The 27279-nt window shown below is 42.0% G+C and overlaps 1 protein-coding gene across 5 annotated transcripts in view; it reads left to right on the top strand.

The window, feature by feature from the left end:
* Prickle2 (prickle planar cell polarity protein 2) overlaps positions 1 to 27279 on the top strand; it is a 321900-nt gene that overhangs the window by 151051 nt on the left and 143570 nt on the right. For 3 of the 5 annotated variants that reach the window (XM_074044138.1, XM_074044139.1, XM_074044140.1), the window contains exon 1: positions 15030 to 15289. The exons of the other annotated variants lie outside the window; for them this stretch is intronic. The gene's annotated coding sequence lies outside the window, so the exon portion shown is untranslated. Of the gene's footprint in view, positions 1 to 15029; positions 15290 to 27279 lie in introns of those variants that run through there. 5 annotated transcript variants of the gene reach the window in all.

Below are 27279 nucleotides of genomic sequence, written 5' to 3'. Positions count from 1 at the left end.
TCCATCTCAAATGGAAAAAAGCTGGGTATGGTGGTATGCACCTGTCATCCCAACTACAGCGGGACCTATTATAAAATAGGAGGTTCATTGTCCAGGCCAGCCTGGACAAAAATTGAGACCCTGTCTCTAAAATAAACAGAGTAAAAGTCCTGGAGGATTGGCTCAAGTGGTAGAACACCTGCCTAGCAAGCATGAAGCTCTGAGTTCAAAGTCCAGTACTGCCCAAAAAGAAAAATTGGAGAGAAACTTCTGATTTCAATGGGCTAACTTGTAGTTTTGGCTAACTTATTTTTAATTTAGCTTTTGGCTAACTTATTTTTAATTTAGCTTTGTATGTGATTGTCATTAATGCCAAGGTCTTATCTCTGGAAAGTTTTAAAAATTGAATGCAAATATTGTAAGCCAATAAACAGAAAGCTGCAAATTATTCTGATTCTCCCCATCTTTGGGTCAGGGGCTCTGAGTTTATTACCGTAAAGTTAGCATGTCTGTCTGTGTGGCGTGGTCATGTATATGCAATTAATATGCATGCGTTCCAAGTTCTATTGTTTTTCCCTAAGGCTGCCTTAAGCATTTATTCCTTGCTAATAATCTAAAAAATATTTTCACTCCATATCATACCACTGATTCTCTAAAAATGGGGAGTTTTGTTCCCATAATTCAGCACTGACAGGTACAGATAGATGCAAATTCTAGAAGGACTCATGAATAGGGCCCTAGTAAAGAAAGGTAATGATGAACAAGATGTATGGTAGCAGTCACAAGTAAAATAGACATGGCTGATTTTCCTTTCGTGGGCCCCAATTCCAGTCCTACAAGAATAATAATAGATCTTTCTCATCATAGGAAGTGACAGACATCTCAGGCATCAGAAACATCAAAGAGTAAGTGATTTCTGGTATACTTTTTGTCAATTGATACTATTTTGCTCTCTGTGATATGTGGGTGGCAGGAATATCTCATGGGTGCTTTTTGCAATTGTAGAAACTGACCACAACATGGAATACTTCTATCTCATCCAAATGTAGAGACATCATTCAAATGTAAAAATAGCCATGTGCCAGCGCACAGATTAGTATTCCAGGATGCAAAGATGTGCAGTCTGTCTGCCTACACCCACTCATACACGTTCTGTCCAGGTGAAGTCCCCCCCCCCCGACCCCCCTGCTTCTGGCCAGACTCTCATTTGAGAAGTGATTCCAGATGCTTTAAGGTGCTGACATCTGTGCAAGGAGTAGAGTGTGCTCTTAGGAACCTATGCAGCTGAGAGTTTCTTGAGCTACACCCCAGACTGGCACTGAACGCCCTGCAGGGTGGCAAAGGTACTGTCCATGCACGTCCTTTCATAAGTGCCCTGTTTTCTCCTTAATGGGGCACACCAAAATGCCACCTTGGAGCAGAGCAGAGGCTGCCAAATCAGATGAACTTGGCAGCAGAGACCTATGCTGTGTACATGCAAGGCTGTTGGTCCTTTCTTAATTCACAAAGGAGTGACTCCAATTCCTGCCAGGTGGGCAGGCTAACCCAGGAAGAATGTTGGGTGATGTTGTGGGTTGTTAACACTTTCAGGGTGAAGTCAGTGGAGATAAGCGCTCCTGGGACGTGGGAGTGGAGTTGACTGCAGAAACCAAAGATCACATGCCTCTACCTGCCTCTGGTAACTGTATCTTCAGAAAATGTAGGGCCCAGTTCTTCTGCTCTTAAATTTTTCAAAAGCTAGAAATTCTGAAAAAAAAAAAGTGCATGTGTGTGCTTTTGAATCATCGGTAGAAATATTTCTAAAGGAAATCCATTTTGTAGTCTAAAGACAACTTGAAGAATTAGTTTGGATGTAACTTCTCTGGAAAAACCTCTTTTCTACAACCACGTTAAGTGTTCTTACTCTGTGACTCCACTTTACCGTATTATTGCTCATATTTGCCTGTTGGTTGAGAACCCAGTGAAGGTATGTCCTGACGGACATACAGTGCCTTTGTGCTTCCAGCACTGTTAAACTACCTGGCACATAGGAGTGTTCAGTGAATGACCTGCAACATTGCATGGGGTCTAAGTGGACTTGTCAGGAGGAAAATTCACAACTTTGCAATCTTTTTATCTTCTTGTCCCCTTGTCCCCTTGTTTGGGGTTTATCTTCCATTCCTCTGCATGTCTTTCTCCCTCTTACATTCCTAGGACCTGTCCTGTGATGTGGCAGACAGTGATACTTAATAAAGATGTGTCAAATGGATGAACTAGAAAAAGCAAAGGACACAGGGGTGACTCCTGTGTTAATGCTTGCCTTGTCATCATCCGTTAATTACCTATCCAAATTAGAGACTCATGGCTTAATTAAGGACTTGAAGAAAAAATTCATGTGTATGTGTGTTTATGACAACCCTGGGTTTTGATGGGGCTCTAATACCCTTCAAAGGATAGAGTATCTTCCATTATGGAAAGATAGGGGTACATCACCTTCATGTCTATCTTATCCATATAGAATGGACATAAGCACCTTCCTTTCTCAAAGTCAACATGTGTTGAGAAATCTGAATTGCATCATAACTGTCCTCATCAATCACAATCTTTACCCAGACCTTCTCTAGATAAAGAGGAGGAAAACGGAATGAAGCAGATACAAAAATGCTGTTTTTTATGTTAGTGCTCACCTTTTATGAATTCCTTACAAAAGCCAGTTGTCAGAGGTAAAATAAAAATACTTAAAGTCGAATTTTTAAAAAAAATCATAATTGGGCATTTTTTATTTTTATGGTAGGTAAAGGGTTTTTCTATGATTCTGCCATTTGATTAAAACTTGATCTTCACAATTCTTATCTGCATGCAGTATGTATGTCAGTACACTTGCTTTCCAAGAGGGTTTATTCCATCATGCCAACATTCTCTACTCCTGGAGTACAATGACTTCTCATTTTTGCACTTGTACAAGTGCTGGACTTTCTGTTCTTGATATTTTGTTTGCTTGGGGTTTAAAAAAAAACTATTGAAACCTCCTGGGTTGTCATGGCTAGATTGGCACGGTCATTCTGAGCATTTGACTTCATTTTGAAAGGTATGGTAACACCCTTACCATAGATAAGAATTAGGTAGGTAAGAATTCTATTTTAGACCCAAAAGAGTTATTAAACTGGCTTCCTTAAATGTGTTGTAGAGCTAACCTTTCTGTTGATTGTGCAAAGTGAAGGAATAATTGTCACTTTTGAGTTAAAGTATAATTCATATAGATACTTTATTATAATGCAGTAAAAAGCCTTTATATAATTTTTTGAATGACAAAGCTGTTAAAATATACTCTTGAGTTTATAGAAAAGTGATTTTTTTTTAATTTTAAAGAATAGTAGCTTGGTAGACCTTTAATAACTATGTTTTCAAAACTGAAGGAAAAATGTGAAAAGATGTATATTACGTTAATAGTTTGTTACATTTGCAAGATAAAGGTGAAGGATGGGAGAGACTCACTTTTACTTTACATACTACATACTTTAATTTTAAGAAGCTTGTTGTTTTTGTGGTTTGAATGAAATAAAATATGTGATGAATTCAGGAATTGCATGACCCAAAAAGTTTAAATTAACAAAGTCTGATTGGAGATTCTTATTCCCTGCGTATTTTCAAAGTCCATTCGAAATTATTAAGAAATTGTTAATGGCATTTTGTGTGAAGATGGGTGAGGATACCTTTGATCTACTGCTTTGGGACCCCAAAATACATTCCTTTGAGGTTTCCTTGGTGAAATATTTTGTGGTCTTCGTCACTGACATCATTGTTTATATGCAGCAGTACTTTCATAAACATCATATAAAATAAATACTTCTGTAGGACAATGATGAATAGAGTTGAGAGTCAGTATTGATGGCTTAAAAGCAGGTACTCTGTAGCCACACTGCGTGATTTTGAATTCTGGTTTCATCACATTCTAGCTGTGTAACCTTGGGCAAAGCTTACCTGATCTTAACTCCTTCATCTATGTGTCCAGTTCCCTGTATCTGAACTAAATAACACTGTCCCCAAGGGTTATTGTAGGGAGTAAATGGACTACTTTATGTAAAGCCTTTTGAAGACTGACACAATATAAATGCGGTATCAGTTAGTTTATGCTGCATAAGCAAGCATCTTGAAATTCAGTAGCTTTATTATTTTTCATAATTTTAGTTGTCTGGGCAGTTGTCTGCATTGCCTTCACTGGGGCTAGACAGTCCAGGTTGGCTTTGCTTCTATGTGTTGTGTAATGGCAGGAAGGACAGCACTGATTATGCTTGTTCATGCATTATGGTCCCAGCAATATTAAAAGAAGCAAACCAACAAAGCTCAAATACACAATCTCTTTTCAAGCTTCTGCTTGTGTCATATGCTAAAACCCCATTGGTCAAAGCAAGTCACATAGCCAAGTCCAGAGTCACTAGGAGAGGGGATTGTCAAGAATGTGGATGCAGGTGGAGGACTTACACAGACCATTTTTGCAGTCTACTTCAAATGCTATGTAAGTACTACGTACTATTATTATCGTCATTATATTAGCAAATCTCCAAACATAAAGCTAGTGAAATTAACTGCTTTTGAGTATGTCTTTAGTTAGTCATTAGCATTTGCTGTTTCCAAATATTGTGGGAGCCTCAAAAATTAATACTTGCAACAAGAGAGTTTTTAAGAGGAGCTTATTCTGCAGCGCTGAAATTATTATTATTTTTTTTGTTACAAACTGTAGCTGTCCCTACTGGTCTCCCTGGGAGCATTTTTGCAGGTTATAAAATACAGCAATTACTATGGTAATCATATTGCAAGTATGAAATGGCTTTGACCTACTTGTTAAAATGCAGTGTGTATTAAAATAAAGACTGTGATCTTAAAGCTAAATGAACTCAGAATAAAAACAGAATAGCATGTCGACTGTGCTAGGGAGATCTCCAAAGAATGGAGGGCATTGGAGAAGTGGATGCACTTTTCCTCATCTCTCTGTTTTCCTCTCAGTGTCATGACCTCTGGGAAATGACACTAGTCCCAGAGAGCATTTCTCTTCCCAGCCTAACTTGCACAATTCTTTTTTAAAATAATCACAGTCACTATTTGCAGAGATGCCATGGCACTTTGTACAATGCTCTGTGCTAGGTCTTTCAATACACTCTTTTAGTTCCTTATATGATACCTGTGAAGCAGGAATTATTATTGTCTTTTGTCAATGAGGAAACTGAGCCTCATGTAGAACTGACCTACCCCAAGCATGGGAATTCCTTCCCTCAAAGATTTGTATCACTGAGAACACATGAATCAAGATTTCAAGACTTAAAAAAAATTGGCCACAGTTACATGAGTTGATTTGGTTCCCAAGAGACTCTACCTTTGCTTTTGGAAGTTGACTTATTCGTCTATCAAGAGATATTCATTCCATGCCACTTGTGTGCCAGAGAGCACGCCAGTTGCTGCCTTAGCACAGACAGGGCCCTGAGAGGGTTTCCTAGGCAAGAATGGCTTCACAGATACTCAGCATGGAAGTTGGAGGATGAGAAGGCATTACTCACGGGACCAATTCATGTTTCAGTACTAAGAGTCGGAACAAAGAGGACCTGCACACAGGTCAGTTTAGCTCAAGTGTGGAGACCAGAAACTGCGAGACAATTTCAAAAAAGTAAGAGTCAGTTCTTGAAGGACTTTGTGAGCCTGCTTTCTTTATCCAAGCAGAAGGATTATGAACAGGTGATGATATATTTAGAGGTATCATCTAACATCCCTTCCACCACTGTGTGCAAAGTGGGATTGGGATGGTGTGGAGGCAGGAGTGTCTCTGGCAGGGAGTCCCGTTAGCAAGGCTGATGCAGCAGGCTAGGACAGAGATGGCAGAACTGGACGGGGGCGTGATGGCAGGAATACAGAAGTGAAGAACTTTGAGGGGCACGTTGAACTGTTTGCATGTGGAGGGAGTGTGGAGAGTTAATAATGACACCTGATGTCTGGATCAGGAGTTTGTGTAAATGATTCCATCAAGGAAAGGATCTTAAAAGGAAGAGGATACTGTTCCAGTCACGCACAGGTTGATGTTGGTTCTGTGGGACTGACAGGTGGCCACACCCAGAAGGTAGTTAGGACATATGAGTCTGAACCTTGAGAGAAACTTTTGGGCTGGCAGTGAGATTTGAGGTCTGCAACACCTTCTCATCATTCTGCCTCATTTTCCTTCCACTCCATAGTAAAAACTAAGCCTGGTGCAGCTAAAGAGACTATGCATTTTGACATTCTACACCTACAGCAGTGCCTGGCATTAAATAAACCTGCTGACAGAAGAGAAGCTCCTGAAGAGGGGAGAGAGTACACTTGACCTTGGAGAGTGGAGGCACTGGGAAGCGGGGTCGGGGAGGAGACAAACTTGAGGGGCTCCACTAAAAGGAAGGATGGAAAAAGAAGTGCCCTCAAAGAAAAACTGAAGATCCCTCCTCTCTTGGCTCTGCCAGGTTTTTCAGAATGAATCAGGTGGTTGAATGACAGTGTTTGGAACTTTCAAGATCTCACAGTAGCCCAGGAGATCTGGTGACTTCTGAGGGCAGAAGAAACTCATTCTCTCTCTCTCTCTCTCTCTCTCTCTCTCTCTCTCTCTCTCTCTCTCTATTCCTCCCTCCCTCCCTCACTCCCTTGCTCTCTCTCTCTCTTTCCCCCTCCCTCCCTCCCTTTCTCTCTTTCTCTCTTTATTCTTCTCCCAATAAAATTAAAGCATAGGTGCAGAAGAATAACTGTCATTTAACTTGGCAAAAGGCAGACTGATTTTTTGTCCCATTGGGTCAATTGGCCAAGGCTTCTTTTCCAGGAGAAATGATTTGAGGAAGATTCTGGGGCTGTTTCCCAGCCCTGCTGCTGAGTTCTGTGATCACTTAGTGGGGTCCACTGTGGACCTGGACCTGGGTAGTGTCGTAGCTGACAGGCATTTACCACTCTCTTTGAGAAAAGCAATTACTACGAGCAATAATTTTCCAGAAACATTCCATCTCTCAGAGTGTATGTTCTCTCAATGTGAATTCTGACTTTCCAAGTCTCTGGTCTTCTGCTTGGTAATTTGTGGTCCTCTGTTTGATGTCATTGGTATAATTCACCAGGAAGTTAAATCAGGCCAAAGTGCAGGTTGAGATTTTACAGCTTGATAATTTTTATGCTACCCAGGAAAGCTGTGACTCCGTAGCCAAGTTCAGGCCTTCATTTTGTCCATAATTATTTTTTTTTTGGCATAAATAATTTTGAGACATAATCAACCCTCAGCAATCATGAGCTAGAACCAATCTTTCCTCCCTTAGGTTGTTTCTCTCAGGTATTTTGTTACAATGATCAAAAGTCTGACAAACACAGAAAAACAGTATATTCAATGGGTCAGGCTAATGAAAGGCTTTATTTTGGAAACCTCTCAAACTGGTTTTCCGAACTAGGAAACTAGTACCTGGAAACTTCCTTTATGTCCAGGGAGGAGATACAAAGAAAGCCTAATCTAAAAGAGGTATGGAGACTTTTAGCTGGTGACTAACAAGCTAAAATCAATCACTTGACCATGAAAGTAATTGACCATGTAAGTAATAATTAATATATAAATGGTTGTTTTGATAATACCATGCTTCTCCAAGCCAGTTCAGTGAGAATGTGCTTTGTAGAGAGATACTGCAGTATCTCTTCTTCCTTTATTCAGAGGTGAGAAGTGGAAGATTAATGGCTACCAATCAGTAATGATTTACCAAGTGTCTACAATGGGCTTAGCACCATTAGGGGCATTTGGAGAAATTCTAGGGATTCTTGACGATATCTTCCTAGTGCTGATTTTTGCAGGAGTGGGGTAACAGTGGGAGAGGAGCTATAGACTAAAAATACTAACTTAAACTTCCCCAAACAGAAAATAATGAGACTACTTAGGAAATACTCAATGATAGAACAATAGTTGATCAACATGAAAATTCACAAAAAGGAGAGTGTCCTGGGTGCTAGGATCAGTAAGAGGGAGACTAGGGATTCTGGCTTGCTCTCTGCTCACAGTAGAGAGAGGCTTTGTGAAGAAGGAAGGATTTAAGCTGGACCTTGGAGGATTGTGGGATTGTTGTATTCATTTTCTGTTGCTACATAACAAATTGCCACAAATTTAGCAACTTAAAACAACACCTGTTTATTATCTCATAGTTTTGTGGGCCAGAAACTCAGGCCTGGTGTGGCAAGTTCTCTGCTCAGGTCCTTGTAAAGCTAAAAACAAGGAATAAGGCACCTGCATCCTCAACTGGTCCTCTTCCAAAGTCCTTAGGTTGTTGGCAGAAGTCAATCCCCTGTTGTGATGAGACTGAGGTTCCCCATTTCTGCCGGCTGTAAGACCACTTTGAGCTCTTACAGGCCTGGCTCACATTCTTGTCACAGGGCTCCCTCCCTGTTCAAAGCCAGGGATGGAGAGTCTCCCAGAATGGAATTTTGAGTCTGTAACACTATTTCCCACGGGATGAATGGTGTGGGTGGTACAGGATCAATCCAGTTATTAGCTGAGATTGAGTTAAGTATTGTTTTAAAAATCTGTTTTTCAGTCTTCTTAACCTTGTACATTCCTTATAGAGGAAGCCTCATCGGAGGCTAAAGTAGCCCCATATCATCCAAAACCTCATCCTCACTCTTTTTAATGAAGAAGAAGCACCTTCCAGTCCACAGCATGTGGTAGGCCACCATTCCTAATTAACTCTTTTGAGTCATTTGTTAAACGTCTTTATAAAACTGAGTGAGATAACTGGAAAATATTTAATATAGGAATAATTAAAATAGAAGTGGTAACTCAGGAAAGTTTTAAGTTAGGGGGTTTTGTCTGCTTCTTTTTGTTTTTCACTGTTTATATTTGCCTAAGGAAAATTCACTCAGGGTTACATTTGCATGAGTTTTGACAAATGTATACAGTCATATGACACCCTCACAATCAAGTTACAAGTCACTTCGGTCTCCTTCCCAGATTTTCCCCTGCCACCTAACACTACTTCCTATCCCCAACCCTTGTCATTTGCAGATCTGCTTTCAGTTCCTGTAATTTTGCCTTTTCTGGATTGTCATATGATAGAAAATCCAGAATGCAGCCTTGTTAGTCTGTCTTCTTTGGCTTAGCATGATGCATTTGAAATTTATTCTTTTTGTTGCATTTTACTTGCTGAGTAGTGTTCTATTATATGGATGTATCTTGATTTGTTTATTATAAGTCAAAACAGATTTAATATGCTATGTGGTGGACATGGGACTTAGTTGAAGCAGATTTTGTAGAAATCCTGAGGGTGGCGTGAGTTTGGAGAGTTAAAAAACTAGTCTTAAAAAAACTAGTATGCACTGCAGAGTTGTTGCCATAGCCACCTTTTATTTCATAATCACATCATCAACAGTGGATTTGATCAAAATGTAAATATGTTTCATTTACATCATCTTAAGGTAGAACATATCTCTCTTGTTGGTACTGGGGTTTGAACTCAGGCATTTTCACTTGCTGGGCAGGTGCTGTACTGCTTGAGCCACACCTCCAGCCCTTTTTGCTCTGGTTATTTTGGAGATAGGGTCTTGGGGATTTTTTGTTTGTTTTGCCAGAACTCATGTTTTAGAGTCAAGGTAAACTCGATGGAAACCACTGAGCATCCTTTTCACATTTCTTATTCATTTGTTTTCATTCCTTTTCTCCCCCCTCCCCTTCTTCCTTTTCTTCCTCTTTGTTCTCATGCTTTTCTTTCTCCCTCTCTTGCTCTTTTCCCATCCCTTCTCCCAGATACTTCATTGGAGTTTATGTAACTGAATTAATCAGACCTATATGTCAAGGAGCTGGTTTTCCTTAAAGTTGGCTTTTGCAGTTGGCCTGTTAGAAGAGCTGGCATATTAATCAAATAGTGCATTTTGTTCTTTGTGTCTGAGCCGGGCTGGGGCTGGGCTCACTGCTTTATCTTTCATCCATTTGTACCATTTCGTCCTTTACAGCAAATGAGCCTTGCTTGTGATTGGGTGGGTAACGATGGTTATGAGTGGTTTTGGGGGGCGTGGAATTGCTTAATGGGGACAGACCCTATCTCCTCAGTTAGTGTTACAGAGTCCTGAAGATATAAAGTGTCTCTATGAAAATAAGAGCTTTTCTTTCCCTTTGTTTGGTTGATAATATCTGTACCATTTAATACAATAAAGTGATGTAAAAGTCTTTGTCCTTACTTAAAGAACACATTAATTGCTTTTCCATGAATTTATTCTGAAACTTATTCATATAGACATTTCTGTCAACCAGTGCATCTTAAATCCTCAAACATCCTCAAATTATATATATTTAATATAATCTTGTGTGTGTGGAGGAGGGGGGAGTGCACTTTGTAGCTCCCAGGAAGATCAAAGTTGGGAGACTTGCCTATTTCTCCAGTTTGCTGCAGGCAGAATACAAAGACTGCAACAGGATTTGAGTTTATATCTGAAAAGCTCATCAGAAAAATTCCGAGCTATAGATTTTTTTCTCTCTCTCTCTCTCAGCAACATTTTAGATATGGAGGTTCTCCTTGGTTGCCTCTGCTAGTGTTGCTGAATTTAAAATGCTAGAAGAAGAAAGAAAGATCTGTTCTGCTTTCTTGGTTGTAGAACAAGGGGGTTGGGACTAGCTCAAAATGTCACTGGCACAACGTGACAGACATCACTAATCAATCATAGCACACTCTCCTGCCAAATGTAGCCTCAGACTTCTTGTCAAGTCAGCATCCAGGAGACCTCTACCAATCAATCAGTGTTAGCCCAAGAGATGAAATCTGTTTGCCATTCTGAAACAAGTGATGTTTAATCCCTAGAGTATAGCTGGGATCGGCTACGGCTACAAGAGTTAGTGTCACCAGGTGGCAGAAAGACCAATGTAAGAGAGCATGGGAAGTTTACAGAGAAGATCTCCAACTGCTGCATTTCATGCTCCCTGAAGGCAGGCATCGGGTTTCATTCTTGTTTCCCTGTGTTTACCTAGATCAGGCAAATCCATTCTCGTGGTTGGCACGGCTTGCATGTTCATTAAATGACGCAGAAAGGAATGAATGGAAGAACTTGTCCATGGCCAATTCTTTCTTCCCTAAGACTTTGCAGTTCACTGCTTCTTCTAAAGGACAGGCACAAGCCTTACCATTATTGACTTTCATCCACTTTAATTCAGGCCATTCCTCCAGATCGGCTCGATCACTTTATGCTCTTTTCTGCCAAACAAAAGCCCGAGCAACTTTTGGCGTTGTTGGAGTTTCCTCTCCATCCATCATCCTAGTCGCTCACAAACCTACTGAGGGTGGTTCACTGAATCTTTTCCTTGCTTGACTCAGAATTCTTCCTGCTTGGTCTGTGATTGGGAATCGGGTTTAATGATATAGATAGGAATTCTGCCAAACTTTCAGTTTTTAACACTTCAGAGAATCTCTTATTTGATGCTAACCATGCACAGCTTTTATTAGTTATCTTTTGAGTAGTAAGTTTTCAATTCTTTTATGAAAAGGAACCAGGTTTGGTAACTCCACATTTGATGGCATAATATGCCTTTTCGAGGGTACTCAGTAAGCAGTTTGTATTTCTCAGGTTAGTTTCATGAAAAAAGGCTCTTTCCTTTTTAACTTTTAGAAGAAAATTGTCTTGGACAATGGAAGGGATTTTCTTCTACCTGAAGAAATACTATTAGTACTAAATACTATTTAATAAATATCCATTTAATAAATATCCATTAAATAAAATCAATTATAGGCTAGAATTCTGCTATATACAAATATTCCCCCAAATCTCAAAACAATCCCAAGACGAATGATGGGAATTCCATTTTACAGCCGAGGTAAATGAAGCTTAGAGAAGTTATATGATCGGCTAGTCAAGAGATGGTAAGTGGCGATAGTAGGGTTCACAGGCAGACCTAACTCTAAAATCTTTTCCCCTGAAGATCCCAACTCAGTCAATGAGGATGCCACCTCCTCCAGGAAGTCTTCCCTGAGCTGCCTCCTCTCCCTACAAGGCTCTTCCTCTGTGATTTATATTCTTTTAGACCCTCTCCATTCTCTGATAGACTGGTGCCAGAGTACACTTTAAAGAACAGGAGCTCTGGTTTCTTGGCTTCATTTGGTTTTTTGTTCTTTTGCTGCTTTGATTTGGTGGCTTAGGATATTTATATTTCCAAGGAGATCTCTGCCACTTTGCCCTGGTCCCTGACCATATATAAACCATGCTACATCTTTAAGTACCTGCTGTCGTTTAGAATTCATTGTAATTGCAGATGAAAGTGAAGAAACATATTCCAGCTGCACACATGGGATGAAGAGGTTGTCTCTCGGCTGGACTAATCGGTGCTTTCCGCTTCCTTCACTCTGTCATTGCATTATTAAATGGTTTCATTTTTCCCAACTTCAGTTTTTTATTAACTGTACTTTCATGAATAATTAATACATCCGAATGTTCTTATGCTTACTTATCCTGCTCGAGATGCGTCTTGCTTCTCGAGTGTGACGATTTACGAGCTCTATAAATGCCACACAATTCTTGGTCATTGTGTCTTCAGTTACCGCTTTCCCAGTTTCTTTGGTCTCTCCCTCTGGGAGTCTTATGAGATGTATGTTGGGCCTTCATGTTCTGTATTTTGTGTTTCTTCACTCGCTCAGGTTTTTTCACTTCTTTTTTCCCTTTCCTTCATTTTCATATATGGTCCTAAAATCTGTGTTCAGCAGTATATAATGTGCTTTTTAACTGAATCATTGAGTGTTTTTATTCTAGTGGATCATGGAGAAGAGAGAATCCTCATGTCTTACTCTTTTTAGGGTTTTGAGTCTAGCTCCAATATTGGGAATCATCTGAAACTTTGTCATGTCATGCTCCTTTTCAGAATATTGTTTTGTGACCTCTACTCCTTGAGTCTCTGATCCTCTCATGTACTGACTTGAGGTTATCAGTTTCCCTGATGTTTTGTAATTTACTATTGGAAACTAACGCCTTGCTGTGCTGCTTACAGCCTGGGCTGGAGAATTGGTTCTCCAGGGAAATGTCTCATTCCTGACCTTTCATGAGCAAGAGCAACTTTTATGTTCATTTTTTCTGCAAATCCTCCTGATTCTGACCTTTGTGTTCCATACCCCAGTCTCCTGAACACCACAGGCATTCTCAGATGAAATGTTCCCGCCCGCCCAGAACACAGGCAGACAAGTTTCATTGGTTTGGTTGACTTTTTTTCTAATCCATAGGCTTATTGTGGGTACAACGCCTAGTGAGTATTCGTGGTTTTTTGTAAGGATCTTATAACAACTTCCTGCTTTCCCTAGCTCCAAGGTTTAGTCTGTCTCCCGCCTGGGTGTTATAGCCCAGTCCCCCGGGGAGACAAGACCAGCCTTGCCCCGCAGGTAACACTCTCCCCTCTACCTCCTAGATGTGGCACGAGGTGGCATGCTTGTGACTCTTATTCTCGGGTATATCTTTATTTTACCACATGGTGATTTCCCTTTCTTTATTATAAATCCGCTGAGCGTTTCAAAGAATTTTTGTTATTGTGTAGCATGTCTCAATGTTTGAAGGGTTGGGATTTTCACATTGTCATCATTTGCCATTTTTCTAGAGCCCAGAGCTTATTACAAGCTTATGGTAAGATATTTAAATAACACATAAGGATGTGCGTTAAAATGTTCATCCCTTTCCCTTCTGAAAACTGCTTAGCTCCTAAACCATCTTGTCAAAAATAACTTTTACCATTTTCCGAGGCTTATTTCTAGAATCATTTTATGCATATACAGTGTACATATGTGTACCTAAAACACAAGGATTTGTTTATATAAACAGGAGCACATTTAACTCTCTGCAATTTACTTAACAATGTATTTTGCACTTTATGGCACGTTGTTGCTCTTAGCTTTTAGCTTTACCTCTTTTTTCTCACGACTATATAGTATTCCACTATGTGGATGTACCATAACTTATTTAACCAAGTTCACTGTTATGAGACAATTATGTTTTCAGTTATTTTACTATTACAGTATCTACTCCTGTACATGGCTTTATCTGTGTATCATTTATAGTAATTCTCTGTTTATTTTTCTGTTTCCCATTCCTCCCTCTCCATCCCACCTGCCCCACTGTGAGATCCTGTGGTCAAAAGCTTTATCTTTCAATGGTGACCTTTATACCTGGCATGGGGCCTGGCACTGAGTGGGCATTTCCTTCATCTTTGATTCATGTGTGACTGTCAAACCAGCAGGCAGACTCAGGAGGAACCTCCAGCAACCATGTTTTTATCCCAGTAATAAGAACAATTGTTGCCTCTTCAGTGGTCTGTAGTTATCCTCTGAGTACCTTGTCTTACCTAGCTGATAGATTTCATGATCCCACTTTACCAACCAGGAAACTTGAGGCTCAGATAACATCACCGTAACAGGCAGAGGTCAGATTTGAATACAGTTTTGTCTGAAGTCAGCACCTGGCCTCTTGACTGCTGCTCTTTAATTAACAATTGTGTTGGCACAGTTGAAAAAGGACATGCTTAATTGCTCATTCCCTCACTTATTCATTCACTCAATCAACAGGTATTTATGAGGAGCTCACAGTTTTCCAGCAGGGAGTGATAAATCGATGATTGATGAAAAACTTTTAGATGGTGGAATTTAGGGTATAAAGATATTCACAGGTAAAGCAAAAAAAGTGAAAGTGTGAGTGGGGGGAAGGTGGGCCAGCAGAGCCCTTGAGAGCTCACAGCTTCCAAGAGCTGAAGACTTCCAACATCTGTGATGATGAGTCAGGAAGGACAAGAGTGACAGGAGGGGTGAGGACCCAGGTCCAGCAGGCCTGTCCCTTTCTTACCTGGGTGGCTCTAGTCAGTCACTTCTTGCAATCACAGAACCTGTGCACAGAGGGTCTGGGGAGCCCGTGTCCAGCTTCTTCTGGGAGATGGCTGAGCCCCTCATCAACCCTTGGTAATTTTAAAGCAGTCGCTCCCTTGATTGAAATCTCAATTTGGGAACAGGCCTCCCATTGGCCTGTGGCTGGGAATGTCCACCAATCAGCAGAGCGGGAGGTGGGGCGGCGTCCCTTTAAGCAGCCTGGAGAGCTTGGAGCGGCTCTGCCCAGGACCCCAGTGGCCTTGGTGGATCGGGAGCTGCGCCTGAGCAGCTGCCACCGCCCGGGGGATGTTATCCCGCTGCCCGGAGCCCCGCAGGGCCCCCTCCGGCTCTGCACGCTTGGCGGCTGACACCCCGCTGGCTCCTTAGCTGCACCCCCTGCCTCGGGGTCCCAGGCCTCCTTTTCCAGCCTCCCCGCAGTCTCCCAGCTGGCGGAGGCGCCACAGTGGCCGAGCAATGCAAGGCTGAGCCGGGTAAGTGGCCCCGGGGCGCACGGAGCGGCAGCAGGGGTGCGGGTTGCTCCCGGCTCGTCCCCCTCCCCTGGAAAGGGTGACTTGCAAGGGGACACTGAGCTGCGAGAGACGTGCCTTGCGGCCCCCCGCCCCCCACATCCTCAGGCTGGGACGTGAGTTCTGCCGAGGGGACCTGGGGTCATTTGGGGCTGAGTGTGCCAGCTTTCGCGTAGTCACTTTATGAACCCACAGTGGGGATCGTGATATCACGAGGGAGGGATGATGTGGTTATTGCGTTAGGACTTCTTCAGGGGAAAAGATATTAAACTCAAAATTTGCTTTTTAAACGGTCTATGTTTGATTTTCTTACCATTCACTTCCCTTAGATATTTTAAATGCCTTTACTGCTATGACCTACTTAATTATTTCCATTAAAATATCAAAAAGACCTTAATGTCTCCAGAAAGGCAAGCTTGCAAATATGATTTCCATTTTCCCACATGCCTTTATGTTTTGAGCTTATATTGCCACAAAAAAAAAATATGGCTATTGCTTATTTTGCTAGCACTTTAAAAATTCATTTCTTTGCTACCTGGTGTGGACTTTTTTATTCTCTCTGAATTGGGCTGGGGGAGGTCTTCTTCTGGCCTTCCTGGCTGTGTCTGCCTAAGGCAGTGGAGTTGGGGAAAAGCTGGTGGGGGTGGGGGTGGGGGAGCCCAGTTCTGCTCTTTTGGGGGTACCAGAGTCAGGACTTGGTGAAGGCAGGGCTCTTGCAGATTTGGGGTGCTTGGGCAGCTGCTCTCTGGGAAAATTTAAAACCAAAATAAACGTGAGATCTGGTGAGTGGGTGAGAGGGTGGGTAATGTTTTAAAAGATGTGTTTTCAACCTCCCCCCAACCCCCATCTGTTCACTGTTGGTGCCTGAGCAAGAAGTTGAGAGGTAACCCAGAGGGCCAGAGTTTCTTTTCCTTAAAGATGAGGCAGCTGGAAGACATGCCTTCCATAATTGGAGCAACGTCTGATGCATAGACGGCCAAATTCCATTTCCGCCCATATTAAATTATTTTGGCTTTTAGCAGCCCCCCTTTCGCTAGGGCTGGCTTTTATTTGCAATTTTTTAGGTAGTGTGAATCATTTGTATACTTTGGGTTCTCTGCTTTCTGCACACAGATGTTTTTATCTGTGCAACTAGTTGGGCAATTAGAGAGATGGACATGGCCCTGTCTGCAACAGACAGAACAAATACCACGTGGGGAGGAACTGGGCCTTTGCTTTTCAAAGCATCAGTTGCCAAATCTTCCCAGCCATTGGGCAATTCAGATAAAGGTGTCAAGTGAGCTGAGCAAGGAAGAATTTATATGTGCAGCTAATTCTGTCCGTCTTACAATGAAGCATCTTCTCATGGAGCCAAAAATCGAGGCTGTGGGAAGGGAGGGGGGAGGCTTATAAAAACGATCTTATGTCTCAGTCACTGACTACCCAGCTTTCCCTGGATTTCTGAGAACCTGCCAGGAGAAACTGTTGACTGGGTAAAAGTTTCAAGAAATGCAGAACAGAAATCAGGACAGGCCTTCCTTGAGCAACTTTTATTTCTGTTTGAAGGAAAGGAACACTTTGTTAGAATAACAAACCATGGCTGCTTTTCAAGAGGGAAAAAAAAAAACAGTTCTTGCTCTCAAGCAGATTCGATTTAAGAGTGTGAATCATTTGGCTTAGGGGTTTTTTTTTTTTTTTTTTCTTTTTCCTTTTCTTTTTCTTTTGCGGTGGAGTCTTGGAGATGATTAAACGTCCTGTCTGCAGGAAATTAGCAGAGATTTGAATGTTTTCCTGAATCAGCCTCAGATGGTACACAGCTTTGGGTGTAATACAAGGAAACTCTGTTACTAGGCAGTCTTTCTTCTGTGATACCTTCAGCCTCACTTGGGCTTCCCAGCTTCACCTTCAACAAGCCTTTATTTATCTATTTATTTATTATATTCAGGGCTTGTACTTCCATAAGAAACTGAAATACCTTTCTCATTCCTTTTTTTGGGGGGTAGGGGGGACACACATTCTTGCTATGTAGCTCAAGCTGGTCCCTAAATTCTCAATTCTTCTGCCTCAGCCTCCAGAGAGCTGGGATTACAGATATCCAGCACCACACCTTGAACCTTTCTGAGCTTTCTAGATAGAACTTAGTTTTGAGACTTTTTTTTTTTAATCAAACCCACTTTCCTATTAGCCTCTTCCTACCTGCTTTATTCAGGAAAATCTCTTGGCTCCTTTTCCTGAGATTGCCTTTAAGTCAGGATTGTGATCCCTAGGGACACAGATGTCTGGGGGAATGAGAGCCATGAATTTGCCAATTTGGTGGTGACGTTTATAGTCTTTGTAGAGCTGTTTGCAGAGCAGGCAAAGCGGTTTGGGGTTGACTTTACCCTGAAGTGCATCAACCATGCAGCGAATGAGCCATTAGAAGACTCTAAGGGACCACTGAGGGGCCCAACACAGGGCTTTGTGTAGTTGTATGTACAGAGATTTGTGGTTTTTAATAATTTGGAGTTACTGTGTTCCCCAAGATATCTTTCTTCATCTTTCCTGAAAGATAGCCAGCCACATTAAGCACTTCCTAGCTGTCTCATAAAATTAAAGAGCTCTGGGGGAATCGAAATATGGTATGATACTCTGCTGTTTTAGCTACCAAAGCACAGAATGCTAACTCTAGAATGAATGCAATGGAACCATATTGAGGTTGGATTGAGAGTTTCATTGCAGTGTTCCAAAAAATTTCCTTTGATATTTTTTATTTTCTCAAAATCTAAATGGCAAGGGATTCTTTTCTAGAGTATTTAATATTTGAGTGCCTTGCAGAAGGGTGTGTGTGTGTGTGTGTGTAGTTGTTTTTTCATATCCTATGCTCTGTATTGCAAACAAAGAAGCCTTTTTTCTTTCTTTCACAAAGGTTATAATCTGGATGACTTCCACAAAAATGGAAGATGTAAAAGTGGTGGAGGGAGTAAATGCAGGTACTGCAGGACTCAATGTCTGGGAAGGCTCGTGACTGTTTCCCAGAGGCCTTTGAGAACTGCTCAAGACTCTTAGCCTCCAGCCTGTGTGTGGAAATCACTGTCTATCACCAGGATCTCCAGCCTCAGTGAAGCACCTTCCTAGGCCAGATGCCAGTCCATAGGGAGGGATGAATGTGACATGATTTATGATATCTTTGAAACTTAGCTTCTTACTATTTTTCTTACAGGAGGATCCTTCAGCAGGGAGAAGATGGGGCAAGGGAGAGAGGCAGGGGACAGTGGCTAACTGATTCCTTGAGAACATTTGTAGAAAGTTATTCTGTGTTTACTTAGGCTTCTGTACCTTGTCACTGGCTTTGTTTTATTTTGATTCTTTTGAGACAGTGTCTTGATGTGTAGCCCATGCTAGCCTTGAACTCATGAGCCTCCTGCCTCTGCTACCCCACCCCACCCCCTGAGTGCTTTATTTTATTTTTTGATGAGTAAGGCTCTCTTCAGGCCTCTGGGAATGATGAATGTCTATTGTGTTAGATTTTAGATAAATTCTCATTTCGAGGCCTAGCCATCCAACCTGGGATAGATCTCATCTTGGCATATTATAAATGGTAATAGTAGTAAACAGAGTGATTTATAGCTGTGAATTTACTGGGCTTTTACCAAGTGCACACTAAATGTCCTGTCAATCTTTCTCTGATTTTTCAATGCATAAGAATCCTCGTATGTCCCAGGCGTGCTGACTCACACCTATAATCTCAGCTCCTTGGGGGGTAGAGGTAAGATGATCAGACAGAAGTTTGTTAAGACCTCTAAAAAAGCAGACTAAAACAAAAAGGACTGTGGGCTCAAGTGGTGGACTGCTTGCCAAGTGAGTATGAAGCCCTGAGTTCAATCCCCAGTACCAAGAAAACCCTTTCAGAGTGCCTCTGTGGTCAGGTAAGAAAATCTGCCTTTCTAGAAGCACCAGAGCATAGCATGTGTAGCTTTGGATGGAATCTTGAGAAGCACTGTGCTGTATGCTTGTCACCGTAGGGAACCAGGTCCTATCAGGTCAGTATTACTGACGTTCCCCATTCCACGAGGAGCAAGAGTGGCAAGGCTAGTGGTGTTCATGCCCAGGGCACCTGGGCCTCTGAATGTCTAACTCCAGAGTCTGTTATCTCAAGCATACCCTCTTCTTGGTGCCTTGGGGAGTCTTTGCTTTACAGTTTGTACCCAGGAATCCCCTGTCCTCCCTGCTCCCTCACTCGCCCTGCTGAACGACCCTCCTCTAAGATGCTGGCTTTCAGTAGGCAGAAAGCATGGGTGCCTTTTTGTGCTTTAAAAGTTATTTCTCAAATAGGGCCTTGTCCTTTCTGCCCAGGGCAGACCTCAGATCGTGATGCTCTGCCTCCCACATAGCTGGGATCACAGGCATGAGCCACCATGCCTGGATCCGTTTAGGGGCAGGGTCTTGCTGACTTTTTGCCCTGGATGGCCTCGAACCATGATCTTCCTTCCCATCTTGTCTCCCTCCCGTGTGGCTGGGATTATAGGCATGAACCATCACGCCTGGCTCTTGTGAAGTAATTGTAAGTCTTCCAGCTTTCTGAATCCTTTAGGCAGCTCTCTTTCCATCTAGTGGCCTTTTCACAAATGCCACTTCCCCTCTGCCAGCCCATAGCACCTCCCACAAGGCTAAGAATGTGAAAGCCTGTCCTACTGACCTTGAATCCACCTGTGGTTCCTTCCTCTTCCTCAGCCTCTGTGTATGCCCCTGCTCTGGTTAGAATCCCAGAAAAGGGACATTGTAAAGAGAGACAGAGGCAAGAAGCCTTGTTCCTGCCTCTGGACTCATTCTCCCTTGGCTTGACCTGATTTCTCTGACTCTTGGGCAAGTGGACCAGTACTGATGTTTCTGTCTTAATCACTGCAAGCCTGTGACATGTGACAAACCTTTTAACCTCATGAGTTTGCATCCGTGATCTGTGAAATGGAATGCCATGGCAAGACCTTCCTCCTGTGGAAGCAAAGGGCAGATGGCTGTGAAAGCACCTTGAACTTTTTTCAAACACATTTTGAAGACATGCTCAGGCTGCCTTGTAACCCTGTTTCTTGGGAAGAACTGCTTGGTCTCTTCTACCAAAGGCTCCATGGATATTTGGAACAGTGCGCACCGCTGGCTCTCTCTTGAGGAACCATGATTCATACTAATATGTTAAAATTCTGAGATGCCTTGATGTACAGAAATCTGTTCAACCTTGTCTTTGAATGTTCTGTGGTCCTGGAGCCCCTTTCAGTCTCACCTCTTGACGTGCTCTAGAACACACTTAGTAGCAAGCTGCCAAGCTTATTAGCATTGTGACAAGTCACACTTCAGAACCTCAGTTTCCTCTTTGGTAAAATGCATATAATGGTGATACTTGCCCTGTAGAATTTTAGGAAGGGTGAAAGGAGGAGGGAGATGTAGAGATTGCTGGCCACCTGTGAACAGTGTTGGTCCAGTGGGATCCTTTCCTCCTTGCTGCTTCTATATGCTCCAGCTTCTCCCACTTGTTTGACCTTTCTCTGACTTTCTTCTGCCTTGATGGTCTTTCCTCTCTCCTGTTTCTTCAAAAATTGGGCTGCCTATGTCTTCTGGGCTCATGTCTTTACTCTGTTTTGTACCCTTGCTGATGTTACTTCCTCTGTGGCTTCATGTTACCACACAGTGATGACATCTTCAGCCTGGCCCTCTCTCCTGAGCTCCAGATTCCAGACCATCCCCTTGGTATCTGCAAGGGAATGCCTATAGGTACCAAAATCCAAGGATGCTCAAGCCCCTTATGTAAAGTGGCATAGTATTTGCCCAGAACCTTTGCATATCCTCCTGTATGTCTTAAGTTATCCCCAGGTGACCTATAATATCTAATGCAGTGTAAATGCTGGGTAGGTAGGGAATAATAACAAAGAAAAAGTCTGTACATGTTTCTGTACAGACACCCTCCATGGTTTTTCTTGGTAGTTGGTTGAATATGGGGGTGTGGGACCCCCAAAAGCAGAGCGCCTACTGTATGCACCACTCTCTTCTCAGCACCTTCATTAGGCATTAAATAAACCTCCTACATTTAATTTATTTGATTATTTAATTTAATTGAGCTAAATCAGAACATAGCTCTCAAAACTTATTCTTCTCTTTATGTATGTTGACAAATAGCACCTCCAGCCACCCAGGTGCTTGAGCTAAAAATTTCTGGCATCTTTGATCTTTCTCTTTTCCTTACACTCCTAATCCAGTGAGAATAAGTCATCCTTTTATTTCTCACTCAAAAATATATCCCAGATGGTGCAGACCAGAGTGGGAAAAGTAGAGGCAAGGACTGCTAGAAAGGGGTTTAGGGTAATAATATCCTGAGGCACCCAAAGTGCTTTTTATATGGACAGGGTACAGGTTACAAGGATGTAGGTATTTGTCAAAATTGATGAAACTTTATGTATAAGAGCTATGCATTCTGCTGTATGTAAATTCCACCTCAGTAAAGAATAGGATAGAAAAGATATTGAACCATCTCTGCAGGTGCAAATTTATCCATGCATCATTTCTCACCTTGATTACTTGATAACTGCCCCTAACACCTAGCATTAAAGGTTGATTTAGTGTAACACTCCTCTGTTTACATCTTCAGACAGCTCCCTATTGCAATAAGGACAACATTCAAACTCTCCACCATCATTGTCAAGACACTCCACTCCATCGAGAATAGGCACTTGCCTATTCCTAGAAGAGCATTGTCCTTCTAACCACACTGGCCTGTGAACCCTCACTTCCTGCCTGCCGCTGGGCCTTTGCACATGCTGGGGTTTGTTTTGTTTTGTTTTGTTTCTGCTTGGAATGCTCTTACTCTAGAACTTTGTCTGATTTGCAGTCTCTCCTCTCTGAGGTCTTCGCTGAAATGCCATTCTATCAAGAGGACTTCTCAACTGCCCTGTTCCACTTGTACCTCCCACAACCCACATTTTTTTTGGTGACATTACCTTATTAACATTCCTCCAAAGCCCTTCTCAAGATCCAAAATACTTGTTCTCAATATGACACTCTTCTGCCTGTTCCTGAGTCTTTTAAAGCCAGGGACTATCTTTAAGTCAGTCACAATATTTGTCACCTAGTAGCAGTTCCCTAAATGGATTTTAACTGATTGTTACCTGGGCCAGTGTCTAACATAGCAGCTGTAAGAAAATTGTTAACTGATTTTAAAAACTTTAAATTGTATTTATTATTTCCTCCCCTCCTTTTTTTATTTTTCTTTTCCTTCCCATTTTTCTTGTCTTTCCTGGGAAATGGAAAAATAAATGTGCCTCTTGACCCTGCTAGGTTCTTGTACTTAACATTTCTGAGCTCACCAGATGAGGTCAGTGATCCTCGCCCAGCGTGGAGGTCCGTGACCCCTTGGAAGAAGGTGTCCTTGCAGTGTGTGTGTGCAGAAGTATTCCATCACCTTTTACAAAGAGCACCCGGTTAATGGTTTTCTTTGAAGACTCTGAGCTTCTGAGCTTTCCCGCCTAGAAAGTCTGATCAGATGCAGCTGCTCTGAGAATTGCTTGTATCCAACAGTTATTTAGATCAGCGAGAACACCCTCAAATACCTTCAGAACTCAGAGGGCAGTAAACATATATTTATGCTTGAAGCTGTCTGAGAAAATCCTTCCCAGAGAACCAAGGTTGAGTTGGATGCACAGGGCTTCAAACTTCCACTCCTCTCTGACTCCAGAGGCCACCTCCACCTCTTACCCAGTGATACTATCTGTCAGAGCACTTGCTTAAAAATCAGAGCAAATTGCATGTCCTAGAAGTGATAAAAAAAATATCAACAGATATTGGTGGGAGTGAGAATGTCCTTCCCTGGCAAAGAGAATAATGCAGGTGTTTCTGAAAGCCCATGACCCATGGCTTATTTATTTGGACTGTTCATCGAGTTGCTTGAACAGGAATCATCCAGAGGTTTTGTTTGCCTGGAGCTCTGGTTAAAAAAAGATTAGAAGGCCCTTTCGGAGCACAGGGGACAGTACTATGATTGATTAACAGTGCCTACGTTGGGCAGGAGCCAGTGCTGCACATAAAGAATTAGAGACTGCTGGAGCTGGAAGGGTCCTTGGGGATCATCCAGTCCAACTCATGCTCAGATAACTACAGCATTGTAGGTTTGGAGGCCACAGAAAAATACTCATAAGCTTGACAAAATGATAACCTTTATTTGCTTTTTCTTTTGGGGGCTGGGGGTTGAACTCAGGGCCAGGCTTATGCTAAGTACATGCTGTACCAATGAGCTCCACCCCTGGCCCATAATCTTTAGGTGTTAGGCCATTGTTCCTCTTGGCTCTGTTCAGGAAGTACTGCAGCACTTCCTGGGAATGTTCCTTGGGAATCTCACACAGCACTTCTGAGGCCAGTTAACTTGGGAAAATCATTCATTTCTGTCTCCCCTTTACAAAGACCTCTGAGTCAAAAAAAAAACATGGTAGATGTCCTGAGAAGTCCTGCCACAAACAGGCCTGTTCAACATTGTTTCCCAAACAGGTGTGATCCTGGATGCTGTTTTGCAGACCACTGTCCACGTGGTGCCATGTGAGATGCTTAGGTGATGGGGAGTGTGTTAGATTGCAGGGCAGTTCTACAAAATTAACAATGTAGTGGATGAAAATCACAGGCATATACTCGCTCATGTTCCTGAGGCCAGAACATTGAAAGGCAAGATGGCAGAATGTGCCTCCTCGAGAGGATGTGGAAGAGAATCGTTCTCATTTCCCAGTAGTCCTTGGTCTGTGGCCACATTGCTGTACTGTCTGCCTCCATCCTCACATTGCTTTCTTCTCTGGGCAAGTGTCGAACTTCCTTCTGCCTTTCTTATAGAAGAACACTTGTGATGATATTTAGGGTCCATTTGGCTAATCCATGACAGTATCTTCATTTGGAATTCCTTCATTTAATTATTTGCAGATTCTTTTTCCCAAATAAGGCAATACTTGCAGATTCTGGAGATTAAGGCATGGCTATAAGTCTTTGGGAGACCATTTTCCAGTTCATCTCAGGCATAATGACTCTAAACAGGAGACCTGGATCAAGTTCTCACTTTGTCACAAGCTCCATTGGTCAGCTGCAGGAGCAATTCAAGTATTTCAATCACAAGTGAGACCCACTTCATAACCCCTCTGAACCTCAGTTTCCCTCAAATAAAAAATGGGATTTTATACAAACCTCAATCTCACAGGGTTATTATAAAGATTAAATGAGGTAATAGACTTAACAGAGGTGAATGCTGAGTAAATGTTGGCTTATTATAATTATGTTTTTTGTATTGCTGTGTTACTACCTCCATTATCGTTGAGTGAGGTGGTGTGGGCTATCCTGGCCCTAGGATATCCAGAGTCCTCTCAGAACTAGTGTGCTGTGGTTCCCATCTCTCAAAGTTCACATTATATTTTTTAAGTCTTTCCACTGACTTGCAATATATACAGATAGGAGAATGGACATACATAGGTCTTCAGCCCAGTGAAGTTTCATGAACTGGACATTTCTTGACCCTCAAATAGGTCAAGAGATAAAATCTTACTGGTGCCCCAGATGTCCCTTTGTGCCCCTTCTCTACCCCCTTAATGTTAACCACTATCCTTATTTCGAACATCATAGACTTTGCCTGTTTTCATACTTCCCATAAGTAAAATCATATGGTGTGTTGCATTATATACATATCCACTCAGCATTTGAGTTTTGATCATTTTGTTATATACAGTTGTACATCGTTCAATTGTCATGTCATTTTCTATTATTAAATGTATTGCAATTCGTACATTGAGGGGTTAGGAGTTCGGTCAGTTTCTAATTAGAAGCTATTACAAGTGGTTGCTATTGTAGACGTTCTTGTGCTAATCTTTGGAGGGAGCATGACATGCCATGCTGGGACACAGAGCTCAGTTCTTGTACTGAAAAGCTTTTTCTGGCATTTCGCCAATTGCTTCCCTTATTTGTTTTGGAGCGTAGAGAACTTCTTATAATCAAAAATGTCTTTGTTTGGGCTACTATAATAAATTATCACCAATTGTATAGCTTATAAAAAACAAATCACAGTTCTGGAGACTGGGAAGTCCAAGATCAAGGTACTGGCAGACTCAGTGTCTGATGAAGCCCACTTCCTCATAGACAATGGCTCTTTCTCTCCTTGTCCTCACTTGGTAAAAGAGGAGAGCTCGCTCCCGAAGGTCTCTTTTTATAAGACCCTTTTAGGGTCTCTTCTTATATCTCACTCAGGAGGCTTCTGTCCTTCTGACCTAATCAGCTTCTCAAGGACCCACCTCCACTGTTCCCTCAGGAATCTGGATTTCAACAAATGAATTAGAGGAGGGTAGCGCTGGGGGTAGAGACATTCAGAGGACAGCAAAGGATAATGGCTAATTCAAAGGAATTGTGCTCATTCCCTGGTCTGTCCACCACCTGCCCAAGCCATTGGCTTTGTCTACATTTTCTGGATGTGTTGAAATCTTTTCAACTACCACTCTTTGAGAATACTTCCCCTTAGCCTGCCTTCCAGTGGAGCTAGGATTGGATGTGATAATTTCAAAGGAAACAACACCAGCCAGACACAGCTCCACCTCCCAGCAACCTACTCAGTGCCATTCATTTACCCACACCCCCAGGACCAGTGCCAAATCAGCCTATCCTTCCTTGCTGCCTTAAGGAGAGACAGGATGGGCCATAAGTGTCCCATTGCTTCTCCATCTGGGGCCTCCACTGAGCGGTACTACCCTCCTATTTCATAATTCCAAGCCTGAAATTTGGAACCTCCCAGACTGTCATAGATTAGAGCATGTCCAGCTGAAGGCTGGGGGCAGAAGGGTGGAGGGAGGATCTGGCAGAGACTGCCAGAATGATGTGGACACGAACCAAAATCTTGGTACCATTGCTCAAAAAGCATGGGAGCTGCTGGTTTAACTCAGCCATATCATTTTGTTGTTGTTGTTGAGGAGGCTGAAACTCATGTTTCAAGCACTCACTGTGTTATGTGCATAAGAGACTCTTTCTGGCTCCTGAAATTGAGTTTGTTCATAGATGAAGCATTGCTATATTGTAGTGAATGGTGGGATAATATATGTGACTTTGTCTAGGGTCCCATTAATTTGTGTCAGGTTGCCTATTTACATATGTCAATTCTGGAATTGGCTGGGGAAATATATGGTAGATATTAAGCCCAGTTACCAAAACACTCCAGAGAGGATTAGATGAAATTAGGCTTGGTGCCAAAAACTCCTTGTCTTATCCATTTGTCCTTTTTTTTTCAGATGGCCTTAAAAATACATCTGTGACAGATGGAGTGGGAAGGGAGGCATGGGAGACAATACATTTTAAGTGTCTTTATTAGGTTTTTCTATTTATTTTTTTTCTTTCCTGTTGACTAAGAAGTAGGAAAGAAAGTGGGAGATGTTTGGGAAGGGTGAGGTTGATTCGGAAAATTTTTATCTGTTCAAGTCAACAAAGAACTTAAGCCATACTTTTCTGTGGGATTATAATATTTCGTGAAAGTGAATAAATAATTAAGTAATTCTATGTCAGGCTCTTTTGGAGATACAAGTGTATCAGAGTTGTTCTTTATTGAGCATTTTTTTTATGATCAGCAGTATATTGGGGTCTTTTCTACATTATGGGTCAGCAAGCTTTCTCTATAAAGGCCAGTTAGTAAATATTGTAGGTTTTGCAAATCAAGTATGCATGTACTTGTATAATAAGAAAACAAATTTCCACAGAATTTTATTGGCAATTTTCAAAATGTAATGACAATAACTGAGTTTAAACATTTTGTAATACAGGTTTATTGATGAGAAGAGTGGAATTCTCTTTTTTGCGGGGGGGGGGGGGCGGGGGGAGGACCTAGGGCTTAGAGTTACTGTTCCTTAACAATTCATTGCAAATGTTCATCTGTAGAACACACTCTTAGCTCATGGGCCATACGAAAACAGGTGGTGGGCTGGATTTGGCCTGAAGGCCATAGTTTTATTTAC

The sequence above is a fragment of the Castor canadensis genome, chromosome 10 (genome assembly GCF_047511655.1).
Source record: "Castor canadensis chromosome 10, mCasCan1.hap1v2, whole genome shotgun sequence".
NCBI classification, from domain to species: Eukaryota; Metazoa; Chordata; class Mammalia; order Rodentia; family Castoridae; genus Castor; species Castor canadensis.
This window is presented reverse-complemented; position numbering and strand designations above follow the sequence as displayed.